Source organism: Dreissena polymorpha, chromosome 8, assembly GCF_020536995.1.
Source record: "Dreissena polymorpha isolate Duluth1 chromosome 8, UMN_Dpol_1.0, whole genome shotgun sequence".
Lineage (NCBI taxonomy): Eukaryota > Metazoa > Mollusca > Bivalvia > Myida > Dreissenidae > Dreissena > Dreissena polymorpha.
In genome coordinates, this window is record NC_068362.1 from 38,905,532 (window position 1) to 38,920,770 (window position 15,239).

Consider the following 15,239-nt stretch of genomic DNA (forward strand, 5'->3'; position numbering starts at 1 on the left):
GATAGTATGTTTTAGGTCTATGCAAGAAATGCGTATTTAGACAAGATTATGTCGCCTTGTTGCTTTAAAATTAAATCTGCCTAATTACTGTGAGCTTTTCTCTCATAAAGAACCTTTTTGAAAATAATTCGCATTTTTGATTACTTGTTCGAGTATGTTTTTACGGTACAAATTCGGGTATCAGCTTTCAATATCCGTGTTTGTATAAAGATGCGCTAAATACATCATCATGTATGTAGACATGTTGTTTTATGCCAAGACATGATTCTAGGAATTTGTATGGAAAAAATGAATCCTATCAATATATTGCTTCTTGCAATTAAAAAATATGTCTTCATGTGTAAACAAACAAACAAAATCCCCAATGTTCCAGGACTTAAGAGAAGTCTTCTTTTATCATGGGAAATCCAAAAGCAGACAACTCATCAAACTACTGAATTCCCTAATTGGTCAGTTGTAAGAATACTCATAGAATGAACCCAAGCCAATATATTTCATTGTTACAAAATATGTACAAGTAAACATATTTTTAGTACACTGGTGACATGCCTTTTTTTCTTCAAACTTTTTAAATTTGTGTATTTACATATACATTAATCTTTATTAACCTCCCAGATAGATACAAATTATATGTGTTATTTGTGCATGTACTTTTATTATAATACTTGTATTATAATACAATGAATTCGTGTATGATTTTTTGCAATGTTTATGTATATGCATATCTATATATATTAATCTTGAGCTACTAACACAATCTTTTGTAAGGTATGTAGCAGGATGGCCTGGACCTGCACATACCTATGGACGAGGTTAATAAAGACTATATATATAAAAAAAAAAGACATGTTGTTTCGTACAAATCTTGCTGTCACATATTAAATACATGCCTTCTAAGAATGTCCGAAACTATTTTCAAATAACCTCTTGCGATATGTAAAATATCTATGATTACGTGTGCTCAATTAATCGCTGTTTGCATTGGTACTACTGAAAGTATCAGCTCTTACGTATACTACAAAGAACCCGTAGTACGGAAAATATACTGAAAAGTACCCCAGAGCTTGACTGGGTGCCTTTACGCGTATTGTTCGTGCTAAGGTTACATTATAGTATACTTAAGAGTAAACGGGGTACGTTTAAGTACTACCGGAGCCGATAATTACCTATTGAGCATTACTGTAGATCGCAAACAGCAAGCCACCGATCTGGGATCAGAAGGCTTCCTTCGGCTCCCTTGGAACTTTCTTCGGTGCAGACAATATCACCGTGCAGCTCACAGCCATAGTGAGTACCAGGAGCTTTCCCTTCCAGTCAGGGATTGATACGTAATTATATTGTGGACTATGAAATGAATGACTATGATGAACAAGAGGGAGGGTAAGAAGATATGTATATGATGATGATGATGATGATGATGATGATGATGATGATGATGATGATGATGATGATGATGATGATGATGATGATGATGATGATGATGATGATGATGATGATGACGAAGAAGAAGAAGAAGAAGAATATGATGATTATTATGAAGGCTTATCTAGTCTATCTGAAATCACAACTATTCCATGACACAGAGGGCTCCAACCTGAGATTCGAGAAGATCGCCGGTGCTTTGCCTCCCGGCGTGTTACTCTCCGCTTCAGGTCCGTTGAGCGGAGTTTCGCCGGATGTAGACGCTTCGTACGAGTTTGGTATCCGGGTTGTGGACAAGCAGGGGAAATACGCTGACCAGATGTTCACCATCGACACCCGAGGTAACATTCGCTTGAATAATTGAGCCGCGTTCTTGCAAAAAATGGGATATATGAATGTGCGTAAAGTGTCATCCCGGATCAGCAGGTGCAGTCCACACAGGCTAATAAGTGACGACACTGCACTTTAATGGTATTTTTCATTTGAAGGACGTCTTCTTAACAATAATCCAGTTTAGATGGAAAGTGTCGACCCTGATAAGCCTGTGCGAATATCACAGGCTAACATAAGATGATACTTTACGCATGAGCATAAGCTTATTGCTCCCATAACGAGGTTTACTTGAAGGGATAGTCAACCTATCAGAGGTCGTTCACGACCAAGAATGGGTAACAGCCTATGTGCTTGGCAAACGGCTTTTACGTGTTTTAATGGTATTAAACACTCGTAGAGAAATGAGATGAAAACAAAATGTTGCAGTGTATAATAAAATAATGCTTTTCTATTGTACAGAGGAGCTCAAAATTTGCACCAGAACATCATTAATCCATCTTGTAAAACAGGCGGGTTGATGATCTGGAGATATTTGAGGCTGCAAAACGATCGGTTCCTTTTTGAGGTCGCATCATTTCGATATTCGTATTATATATATATATATATATATATATATATATATATATATATATATATATATATATATATATATATATATATATATATATATATATATATATATATATATATATATATATATATATATATATATATATGTAAGTGGTAACAAACATGAAGACCACAGGCTTATTTCAAGAAACATGACATATTATTTATATATATTTTATTATCGACATCATAATGTTGACATGTCAGTTTTTGGCTTTAAAGAGCTGGACCAGTGTCGCTCTAACCCCTGAAGGAACTACGGGATCTGCAGAGCTGGACCAGTGTCGCTCTTACCCCTGCAGTAACAACGGGATCTTCAGAGCTGGACCAGTGTCGCTCTTACCCCTGAAGGAACAACGGGATCTTCAGAGCTGGACCAGCGTCGCTCCAATCCCTGCAGGAACAACGGGATCTGCAGAGCTGGACCAGTGTCGCTCTAACCCCTGCAGGAACAACGGGATCTGCAGAGCTGGACCAGTGTCGCTCTTACCCCTGTAGGAATAACTGGGTTTGCAGAGCTGGACCAGTGTCGATCTAACCCTTGCAGGAACAACGGGATCTGCAGAGCTGGACCAGTGTCGCTCTTGCCCCTGTAGGAACAACTGGGTCTGCAGAGCTGGACCAGTGTCGCTCTAACCCTTGCAGTAACAACGGGATCTGCAGTGCTGGACCAGTGTCGCTCTTACCCCTGTAGGAACAACTGGGTCTGCAGAGCTGGACCAGTGTCGCTCTAACCCCTGCAGGAACAACGGGATCTGCAGAGCTGGACCAGTGTCGCTCTAACCCCTGCAGGAACAACGGGATCTGCAGAGCTGGACCAGTGTCGCTCTAACCCTTGCAGGAACAACGGGATCTGCAGAGCTGGACCAGTGTCGCTCTAGCCCCTGCAGGAACAACGGAATCTGCAGAGCTGGACCAGTGTCGCTCTAGCCCCTGCAGGAACAACGGGATCTGTAGAGCTGGACCAGTGTCGCTCTAACCCCTGCAGGAACAACGGGATCTGCAGAGCTGGACCAGTGACGATCTAACCCTTGCAGGAACAACGGGATCTGCAGAGCTGGACCAGTGTCGCTCTAGCTCCTGCAGGAACAACGGAATCTGCAGAGCTGGACCAGTGTCGCTCTAACCCCTGCAGGAACAACGGGATCTGCAGAGCTGGACCAGTGTCGCTCTAACCCCTGCAGGAACAACTGGATCTGCAGAGCTGGACCAGTATCGCTCTAGCCCCTGCAGGAACAACGGGATCTGCAGAGCTGGACCAGTGTGGCTCCAACCCCTGAAGAAACAACGGGATCTGCAGAGCTGGACCAGTGTCGCTCTAACTCCTGCAGGAACAACGGGATCTTCAGAGCTGTACCATTGTCGCTCTAACCCCTGCAGGAACAACGGGATCTGCAGAGCTGGACCAGTGTCACTCTTACCCTTGCAAGAACAACGGGATCTGCAGAGCTGGACCAGTGGCGCTCTAACTCCTGCATGAACAAGGGGATCTGCAGAGCTGGATCAGTGTCACTCTTACCCTTGCAGGAACAACGGGATCTGCACGGACGCGTACGGCAACTACACTTGCCACAACACAACACAATATGGCGGACGCACGTGCATAATACGTATGTAGTAGCGAAGGATTGTACTATAAATAAGATGCAGTATGCTAATTGATGTAATGCAACATACATTTTTAATTGGAATTATTGTGTATTTAGTAATGTTTAGCCTGTATTGATGTTAGTGAATTATTGCATCTGTATAAAATAAATCCCATTCTCTAAAACTCACAAACATATTGAATTACTGGCACATTTATTATAGTAATAAACCTTACAAGTACGCTTCGAAAGGAACTTTGAAAATCTATGAACACTCACTTACAGAAATGTTCGATGAGTTGAAAGGAATGTGTGCTGTATTTCTTAAATTTCTTGGGAAAAAATAAACAACATGAAACAAAATATTAATTCTCAGTTCAATTAAGTTTTTGTTTTCTACATAATAAATATACCGGTATACATTTGTGTCGAGTTCAAAATACAGGATGCAGAATCAACGGGGTTTTAAGTGGTTTGCACACGGGCTGGACAGAATGTAAACACACCGTCAAGAGCTTTATTTTGCAAATATCTCAAGTTATTTAAATTCATTTGCAAAAGTCTTTAGTGCATTAAAGTCAGTTAGTCTTGCAGTTTGTGTTGATATCTCAAGTTATAAGAATAAATCCTTCAATACGTTTGAAATCGGTGACAAAATTTCTCGTTGCGTGAATCATAACCGTATAAATGAATGCAGTACACATAGGAATTTTTAACAATAACACATGCTTATTACATAAAGTAATTATGATGTATTTCACATTGCCATAAGCAGCATACACATCTAACTTTTATGCACCAGTTAAAATTCTTTTAAAAAATTTATTCGAAAAAGGCAACACTTACCGGTTCCCACAAAGTCACGTGATCCTGCACCCTGTTCAAGGAAATCTTGGTTTTCTGTTCCTATTGATCATAGCCGATCGGAAATGTCGTTGATTGAAGTTTGTAGTTACTTCCCTTAATTTGTTTTCAACCAATAACATATCATGTCAATACATGTTGATAAATATACACATTCTTATGTGTAAGTGATTTTGCCTTAGTACTAACATGTTAATACATAAATACTCGCAATCCTCAATCAATATTTAAGCATGGACACAGGCTGAAATATTGCAGTAGGGAATTGATATCACTCGTCAATCCATAACAATTCCAGGACAATAGCAGACCTCTTCTCCTATGCTTCTGGTCGGGCCTGTCCATTTCCCACTGCCTCGGTGGCATCCATGTCTATCTGATCAAACGTGTCAAGGTTTTGTGTCCGACTCTCGCTTCAGAGTGAAGTTTTGAAGGACGTAACAAGCAGAGATCACTACGGGCATCTTCAGCTACATTAGCTTGCCCAAGTATTTGAATCGCCTAAATGTGCATATTAAGAGACAAATTGCCCGCTCCACATCAACTCTTAGATGAATGGCACTTGATGAATTTCTGTTCAGATTAGCTTTTCACTCTGTGATATATTGCTTTCTATTACCTATCAGGTCATACGAACATTTTAGAGAACCATTATTGGTGCGACAAAAAATCAGCTTTGATGATGATTATTCGTTTGAATTGTTTTCTGTTTGCAATATTATTTGTAATAAGAATTTATTTAATATGTTGTTTTTCATAAACATTATTACATGTCAGCGAAAGAAAATAATGCACGAAAATTCAACAGTTTGTACATCTACCGTACTCACCTCAGAACATTATGTATACCGTAGGCATACTCACCTCACAACATTATGTTCTGTGTAAACCTTTCGTTGTGCTTCAACAAAGTATACATTGATTTTGTTTATAGATAATTTTGAATATTCATTCAATAAAGTTAACTTAAAACATCTCAAATGAGCATTCACACTTGTATAATCTTTACCGTATATTCTAATTATTAATATATCTTATTTTGTAATGTTGTAAGTAATAATGTTTATGTTCGTATTGTACAAAGAAAAAGAAGAAAAATCCCTATGCAAAGCAATTTATAGTTTAGTATGTGAGGTTGTTTTTTTTTTATTTTGTGCAGATTTATAAAGAAGTGAAAGTGCATCAACGATTGACAACTGAAGATTTGAATTCTGACGAGGACCTGTATGGTTTGAATGCTAGCTGACAACGACCTGTATGGTAACAATTCTAGCTGACAACGACCTTATGGTTTGAACGCTAGCTGACAACGACCTGTATGGTATGAATGCTAGCTGACAACGACCTGTATGGTTTGAATGCTAGCTGACAACGACCTGTATGGTTTGAATGCTAGCTGACAACGACCTGTATGGTTTGCATGCTAGCTGACAACGATATGTAGGGTTGGAATGCTAGCTGACAACGATTTGTAGGGTTGAAATGCTAGATGACAACGAACTGTATGGTTTGAATGCGTGTTACCACATTGTCCTTTCGAAACAATAGCAGCGGAGATTCGGCGTTAAGGACAAAAGGACACCCTCAGTCATCCTTCATCGAGCCATTACGATAATACACCTTATAATATCGTATGAACTTTCTTCTCTTAAATACGGAAAGTAAACGTAATTGTAAACATTCACTTTATCATTCAGATCATGTAAAATTGTATCGTGTTTGGCTATCAAATGGTATAATTATGTGTTATTTATTACATCCCTATTCAGTTTCTGAAGAAAACATAACAAGATGAAACCATTAAATTGTATTGCTAGAGTTTGCACAATTATTTTTATTACCATTCAACTTAATCGTTTCACATGCGGTCTTCAACACATTTGTAACAGTTGATAGTTTTTCGGGATTTATATTTTGACATTCATTTTAGGTGCCATCAGCTGAATCGACCTTAACTGATAAACAGGGAACGTTGTAATGTCGGGATATAGTAAGTTGCGACATTACGTTAATGTAAATCAATATTCTGAAACAATACAAAATAATTTAAATACAATACAACAGCTCTGAGTAAATGTATTGATACAATCAGACAATGCAATTAACAGTTTTCGCCGTTTATCAACTGTTCCAAACGCCATTGTTATTGTTCCAACCGTTGTCGTTCCCATAGTTCCAACCGTTGTTGTTCCCATAGTAACCAGGGTAACCGTAACGATAGCGTCCGTAACCTGGAGAGAAAGAGAGAAAACAATGTATGATAGTATTTATGCATATGAATGGATTGGCACATATGGTTGCTGCTCCATATTTACCTTGTTTGGTCTTTAAAGAGCGATTTTAAAACAACAGCAACAACAACAACAACATTATTGAGGACCACTGTACAATAATTAAGATTAAATATTAAACATCTGGGTTTGATATTTGTAGCGAGAACTCTGTTGAAAGGAGTTATTTTACAAGATAATTCAATATTAACCATGCGACACGGGATCAGTTTTTAAACAAGGGTCGTGATATTTACACGCATTAACGAGGATCAATATAATAGAGAATAACAGGTTACTGCCTGATTTTTGTGTATTACATCAGGCAAGGCTTAGAATAATATAACGGCGAGGCTTACCGAGCCGTTATTTTATTCGTGCCGAGCCTGATATATTACAAAAAGATCAGGCAGTAACCTGTTTTTCTGTTTATCATACTTTTACATCCCCGATCTTAAAGAAATAATGAACAAATCGCTAAAAGTGTTATCGGGAAAGAATATGACTTTTGTCTGTTGACGTGTTAATAATGACGTCATTAGCACGCGCGCTAAATATTTGTAACACATGTTTTGGGCTGTTTTTGTTGCATTTTGTGTTAAAAATATATTACATCTTGGTATCAAATTGTTTGTTTTGTTGAATCTGATTTGATTTTCAAAGTTAATTACGTTATACTTTATTCCGAGTAATATGACCATTATCCACACATGACTGATATAAGAACTTCCTGTTGACCATGATACAAAAGATATCAGGCAACTTTATATCAGGCAGATATCAATGCATTGGTATGATAAACGATGATACATGCATACTATAATACCTGTGGACTTGGGTCACTTTAAATCAGATGGGCCTCATTGTAATTCTCTAAAGGACCAATATGCGATCGTACACAACTTGTACACGTCCAACACCGGCGGTTTTAGATCATATAGTTTAAAGTTATTGTGCAATGACAGTTTGGCTGAGTTTTGCCCTCATGTTCGAACTTCTGTCGGAAAAATGTTGTAAGATAAAATTCTCCTTAGTTTGTGTGTCTTTGGAGTTATTTAACCTAATGACACATATCAACCCAATAAAAAATCCACTCACGCATTGGAGATGCCATCGCCGTGGTAAACAGTGCTAGCAACACCAGCACGAGGACGAGCTTAACTGACGCCAGCATGGTTATTATCTGCAAAGATATCATAACATGGTTGTTATCTGCAATGACATCAAAGCATGGTTTTTATCTGCAATGATATGGTTATTATCTGCAATGACATCATAGCATGGTTTTTATCGGCATTGGAGATGCCATTGCCGTGTTAAACAGTGCTAGCAATACCAGGACGAGGACGAGCTTAACTGACGTCAGCATGGTTATTATCTGCAAAGATATCATAACATGGTAATTATCTGCTAAGACATCATAGCATGGTTTTTATCTGCAATGATATGGTTATTATCTGCAATGAATTCATAGCATTGTTTTTATCTGCAATGATATGGTTAGTATCTGCAATGTTATCATAGCATGGTTATTATCTGCAATGATATCATATCATGGTTATTATATGCAATGATATAATACCATGGTTAGTAGCTGTAATTATATCATAGCATGGTTATAATTTGCAATGATATAATACCATGGTTAGTATCTGCAATTATATTATAGCATGGTTATTATCTGCAATGATATCATAGCATGGTCTTTATCTGAAATGATATCATAGCATGGTAAGTATCTGCAAAGATATCATATCATGGTTAGTATCTGCAATGATATCATAACATGGTTAGTATCTGCAATGATATCATAGCATGGTTAGTATATGCAATGATAGCATGCCAATGTTAGTATCTGCAATGATATCATAGCATGGTCTTTATCTGAAATGTTATTACAGTAAAGTCAATATAAACGATGATTAAAGCTTAGTTTATAACTCATGTAACGTAGGCATAATCAATATATAAAAAATGTGTTACTATAGAAGTTTAAATATATGTTTAAAATGTTATTATACCATAGTTCGTATCTCAAAAAGTGTTATAAAATGAGAGTTTTGTTGACATAATTATAATGAAAACTGATATCTGAACGTTTAAAAGTACTTAAACGTAGTTGAACAAGTGAAATGTAATTAGAGCAGCGTTGATACCTGAAAGTGCAAAACGTGTTTATTCCAAAACGGGTTGTTATACAAATGACAAATTGCAATTAGACAATCTTACCAGGTTTGCAAGAAAATTATTGTAAAACGGGTTTATTGCAAAACGGGTTTTAATAAAAATTTCACATTGCAATAAGACACTCCAACCCGTTTTGCAATAAAATAATTACAAATAAATGTGCGAGGATTTTATTGCAAAACGGGTTTATTGCAAAACAGGTTGTTATAATAAAAAAATCAAATTGCAATAAGACACTACATCTTTATTGCAAAACGGGTTGTAACAGTGCAATCTCTTATATGATATGTACTGATATTTCAGATAGATAAAGAAAACCACATGCATGCAAACAACAGCGCGCCGATTTGGTGCGATGTTATTAAACCCGTTGAGCTTTTATTAAATACGAATCTGAACACAAAGTCATTGCCTGTTCGACGATTAACGAGTATTAAAACGAAAAAATGTGTCTCTAAAGTATAATGAGCTAAAGTAACACACACAATTTTTACGCGTTATAGTTTCTCTGTCTTATATCTATGTTTTCGTTCTAAACATGCTATTTTGTTCTTTTCATTACATGGTTGAACTTACCTTTCTTTCAAAATATTAGCGAATGAACATTCAACTAATTATTTAAAATATCCTGAAACTGAACTGTAATTTATTGAAATTAGATATTTTTCTTTAAACAAAAATTTTAAGATTAAATCGCTAAGGGCATTGTTGGATATGCATACAGATGTTAGTTCCATAGCAGACAAGACAAGACAAAAGACAAATATATATTCAGACTTGCACAGTGTACATCGTCTTAACACTAGATATTTCACATTCAATTATGTCACAGAGATAAATAAACATAGTAATAATATAAACATAAGCAGCATCGTATACGGTTACGGAAATACTAGGTAAAATACGTGTTACATGTATTTATATGTAGGATAACTATTTGAAGTTAAGTAACAATATTATAAATATTATTTCTTAAAATCAGAGCATCTTTGACACATTTGGCTTATTTAATAAGATCAAATTTATTCGTTGTATTCAGCAAATGGTGGAATTTATCAACATAAGGCCTAATATAATAACATTTCTTTAGGTAGTTTCTTCTAATATCAAAGTATAAAGGACATTTACAAACAAAATGAAACTTATCTTCGGTATTACTTTCATTACAACAAAGGCAATAACGTTCGCTTCGTGGTATATTTTGACCAGCATATCTTCACGTTTGAATTCTAAGTGGCAGACTCGAAGTTCGAAGCTTTGTGACGTAGTGTCTTAGTGATTGAGGTAATACATCTAAACATAGACTTAAACACACGGTACATATCTAAAATAGAGTTATTTTCAACAGATCGAAACCACTCTTGTTTATAGCTATCAAAAACAACATTTTTATAATATAGTATAAATATTTAAACATCGACAGAGCTTGGATTATTAAACACGTATGACAAACCGTAGGTGTATAACAATTTTTTATATTTGATACCAAATTAGAACGACCGTTTTGGCAATCATTTAATGGTTGTATATAAATTGATTTTAAAATTATGTTATCAGTTTGAATAAGTTTAAACCAGTATTTAACCATCACAACATATCTATGAATAAAAAGTGGGTATCTTCCTAACTCGCCGTACACTACAGCATTACATACATTTTGCTTAACGTTTAGCAATCGTTTACAGAACTTTAAGTTACCCTTTTCAATTCTATTGACTTTGTTTTACCCCATAGCTCACATTCGTAATTTAGTATAGATACAACAAAAGCATCAAATAGCTGACATTGTGTTTTTGGTTTCAAGTCAAACTCTTTACATTTGTAAAATAATATTATCATAGCTTTAAGTGCTTTTCCACATAAATATTCTTGATTTAAATGAAAATTTCCAGGTTAATTAAAAACGGTTCCCGAATAATTAAAATCATTTACTACTTCTATTTTCTGACCTTCAAATGTCAATGTTTCAGATGGAAATAATCTACCCCTTTTGCGAAAAACCATTATTTTAGTTTTATCAGTATAAAACATTAATCCCCAGCATTTTCAGTTATTTGATTAAAGATCCATGTGTTTCTGCACTTCCCCAGAACAGCTAATTGATAAGCTGAACATTAAAGATTAACACAAGATTGTTTAGCTCTCAAAGTACAAAAACACGTCTGCTTAACGTTTGACGCTCATTAGGTTATTGCAAATGTTCGAATTACAAGTGCAAAAAGGTAATCCAAACAAGACCAACATTTTGTAACTGAAGCCAGGAAAGCGATAATAAGTGTTTTCGATAGTTTAGATTCAGCAACTTCAAAACGGTATTCCAGTTATAAGCACAAACGTTTGTTTACTAGTTGACATACAGATTACGAGTCAAATTCTGATTTTGTTGGCTTTTACACGTTCGTTACATTCTAATAAGCGGGATAACTATTAAGATGTTAGTAAAGATGTTTATTAAAATTATTTATAAGCGACTATCTTGTACACCAAATCAATGAATATTTGTGTTTAACAGATCAACTTTGACAAAAAGAATATGCTTATATTTGAGAAAAAAATGAAAATAAAAATTACAGTAAAAACATCCGTACCTGACAAATTGTTGCAGACAGTCGATCGTTCTGTGCAAATGATTTGCCTCGCGTACAGTTTTATACCTAACATTGCATTCATAAAAATAGAAACATCGTGATAGTTATGACACAACAACAAGGCCTCAACCTATCAACAAGATCCAACCTATCAATAATTAAGTTCGGATATGTACCTAGATCTACGTCTTTTATATTGTCTCTTCCGTGTTTTTACGTTTTTCTTTTAATTGAAAACAATGTTTTTATTGTTGTATTCGGAGCATGGACCTCAAAGCTTGGGTCAACAAGGACAATTATTGAATAACAATTATATTCGCAATAGCTTTTCTTTTAAAAAAAATCACCACAACAACATGAAATAATTAGCTTCTAACAGCGAATGCGTATGTTTAATCTCAGTTTTTGTGAAGCATGTTATCGTTTATGCTACTCTTGATTGCATCATTGGTGTTGTTTAGCACATATATCTACACGATTAGAATGTTCATCATAACGGATTCAAATCAGCGAACACAAACAAATGACTTAATTGTTCAGACACTGGTCGTCTCATGCTGAAATGTTCTGAATGATTATACTCCAAATTAATATGAGATGATGAGTACGATGACAATGCGATCTAGTACGACTCGAAAAAACAACTTATTTAGCAAGATTTTGGATGCACTCAAACATTAGCCTTGTGGATATGTTTAAACACTCAGTAACATGACGCTGTCATTATAGTAAGTATTTATTATTTGTTTTTTTTAAAAACAATTTACATTTTGAATTATAAAATTTTCTGCTATTGATGTATACATATGATTGCAATTTTCCTCAATTGGTAAGGTACTGGTTACTTTAAATGTTTAGATGTCGCATGCATGTAAGTCAAGTTAAACAAAATTCTTCAACTTGAACGTACATGTTATTTATTGGATACACAATACCATGTTGTTTCATTTTTAAAATGACATTTTACTACAATAACAAATTTGTTAGTGCTACACTATTATATTTATTTTGTGATATTTGTAATTTATTTTATTTTTTTTTAAATTATACATGAATGCTTAAATATGACTTACATCAACATGTAAAAGCTAAAACATAATGTAATAACGTTATTAAGAAGTGCATATTCTCAATTTATTAAACCTTTGCCCCTATTTTAATAACACTTTTTATTAAAACATGCAGGGATGGGGTAAAGGTGTATAATGGTCTTCGTAATTCTTTCGTAAAAAACCGTCGGACGGTTAACTTTGTATATTATAAGTGACTTAGTTTTGTTTTCCCACTGAAGTACTTAAATCCAATCATCCATATAACATATATTGCTTGAGGTACGTCCTTAAGAAAAATAAATTGGATATTAACATTAAAGACTATAGTATATGTTACTATTTTACTGTATATAATCGTCAAAGCCAATAGAAAACGTCGGTTGTGTAAAGTAATAAATTACACAAAAATATTGGAGCATATTTTAAAAGGGCGGAGTATAGATTGAAAACTCCCCTCCTCCACCACCCCAGCAATTGTTGCCTAATTGTAATTCTTCATAAACACAATCCATACACGATATCATCCAGAAATTTATATCTATGCGAGCGCATCAACGAATTTAAGATAAGCTTTTCATTATGTACATGCATTGTTTGTTGAATAATAAATCGTCTGTCTTATGAAGAAAGTATTATTGAAATAATGTTTTTTTTTTCATTTTCAGGTTATTAAGCTTATATGGTTGTGTGAGGCTAAATAGATGCAGGTACTCATTATATCAAAAGTTGATCACTTTATTTTCAAATGGGATTTAAGCTGTGAATTCTGTTTTAAGAAAATCACATATTGTTGTTTCTCGTGTGTAGCAACAATTTTAATGTTAACGGCAGACATATAATTGTTCAACATTATTTAAACCCGCAAAGCTGTTTTAAAGTAACGTGATAATACACTTTGGAATCATATATTGGTTTCCAGTGTCTGAAATTCTATCTAGCAGAATGTTGTGTACTATAAGGCTTCAACTGTATAATAACAGCAATATGTATGCCATAAATAATATGCAATGTATTATTATCCATGGATATGGAACATAGCTTGATAATTTACACTATACATAATTTACTGATATTTTGACTGAAATAAATAATTTAAAGTACAACAATAAAATGCAGTAACTATAAGTTTAATTTAGTGAAAGCACTGGAGTGAAGTATTCGAAGAAATAACTGTTAAACTGGTTAATTAAAGTAATGGTGTGTAACAAAATGAATTAAACTCAAGCATAATATTTGTCATTTTTTGTTAAAAACTTTATTTGATATCATGTTTTCCAGAACAGGGTCTATAACAGTTTGGAAAACAATATTTCTGCAAAATAAATATTTTTTTATTCTATACAAAATTTCAACTCGATTGTCATGGCCGTTATACATTTCACTTTTGGTCTTCTCGGTTAAAGATATAAACCGATGGCCGTTGCACATAACGTTAGTAATAAAGCAATAACGTATATTTGTTTTATTGAGGCTTTTTGATTTGTTGATGAACGACTGTTTTGTCAAATGCCTTACTGCAAATAAACTAGCTCGTCCGACATTATCTAGGTTTGTGTAAGACGTTCGAACTAATTAAAAGCCTGTTACAAGGCAAGAATCATTACACGAAACAAGCTCGTAAATATTCCGTTCCGATTACCGTATTTGGTATGAAGCGTGATATTCGAACTTGAAGAGATAATGGCGAAAATACCTAACTTCGCTAAAACAAACGTGGTAATATATTGGTTATTTTAAACTGGTAAATCACTGTTATAACAAGGTAAATAACTGTGAACATTTTAAATAATTATGTCTGTTTTAAAGTTGCAATGAAAAACGTAATTATTCCCGTGAAATTGTGCAGTTAAACAAATCGTGATCATAAACATAAATATCGTTTCTAGAGGCCCCACAACTCGTGATAATATTTTTTCTCTGATCACTCGTGAATTAAACTGGATAATCTACCAATCTCAACACATATATTTTTTTATTATTATCAACACATATATTTTATATTGTTAACGTCTTATTTTTGTATGTTCGATGGTAATGTATGTTTAACAATTATTGCGACAATATTAAAGAATACATATTGCATATAAGGATACCTAAGTTGTAATTTTTGATGATGCACAGCATATCTCATATAATGTAAACAATACATATGGTTGCACATTATTGCATCTTCCGCAATCGTAAAGATGGTCCTCAGATGTGCAACCAGCCATTACCGAAGCCGTTGAAGCGATTGTCAATGCCAAACCCGTTGTCAAAGCCGAACCCGTCGTTGTAAAATCCCGGGAAACCACCTCGTCTAAAGCCTGGAAAAAACGAAAAACA

At 34.8% G+C, this 15,239-nt stretch overlaps 1 long non-coding RNA gene across 1 annotated transcript; it reads right to left on the reverse strand.

The window, feature by feature from the left end:
* Window positions 1-6,868: 6,868 nt before the first annotated feature.
* LOC127841284 (uncharacterized) lies at window positions 6,869-11,898 on the reverse strand. Its single transcript, XR_008030837.1, has 3 exons — window positions 11,863-11,898; window positions 8,186-8,270; window positions 6,869-7,048 (listed from the first exon to the last, which is right to left on the reverse strand). It is a non-coding gene; the product is annotated as an uncharacterized LOC127841284 (long non-coding RNA).
* Window positions 11,899-15,239: the final 3,341 nt, after the last annotated feature.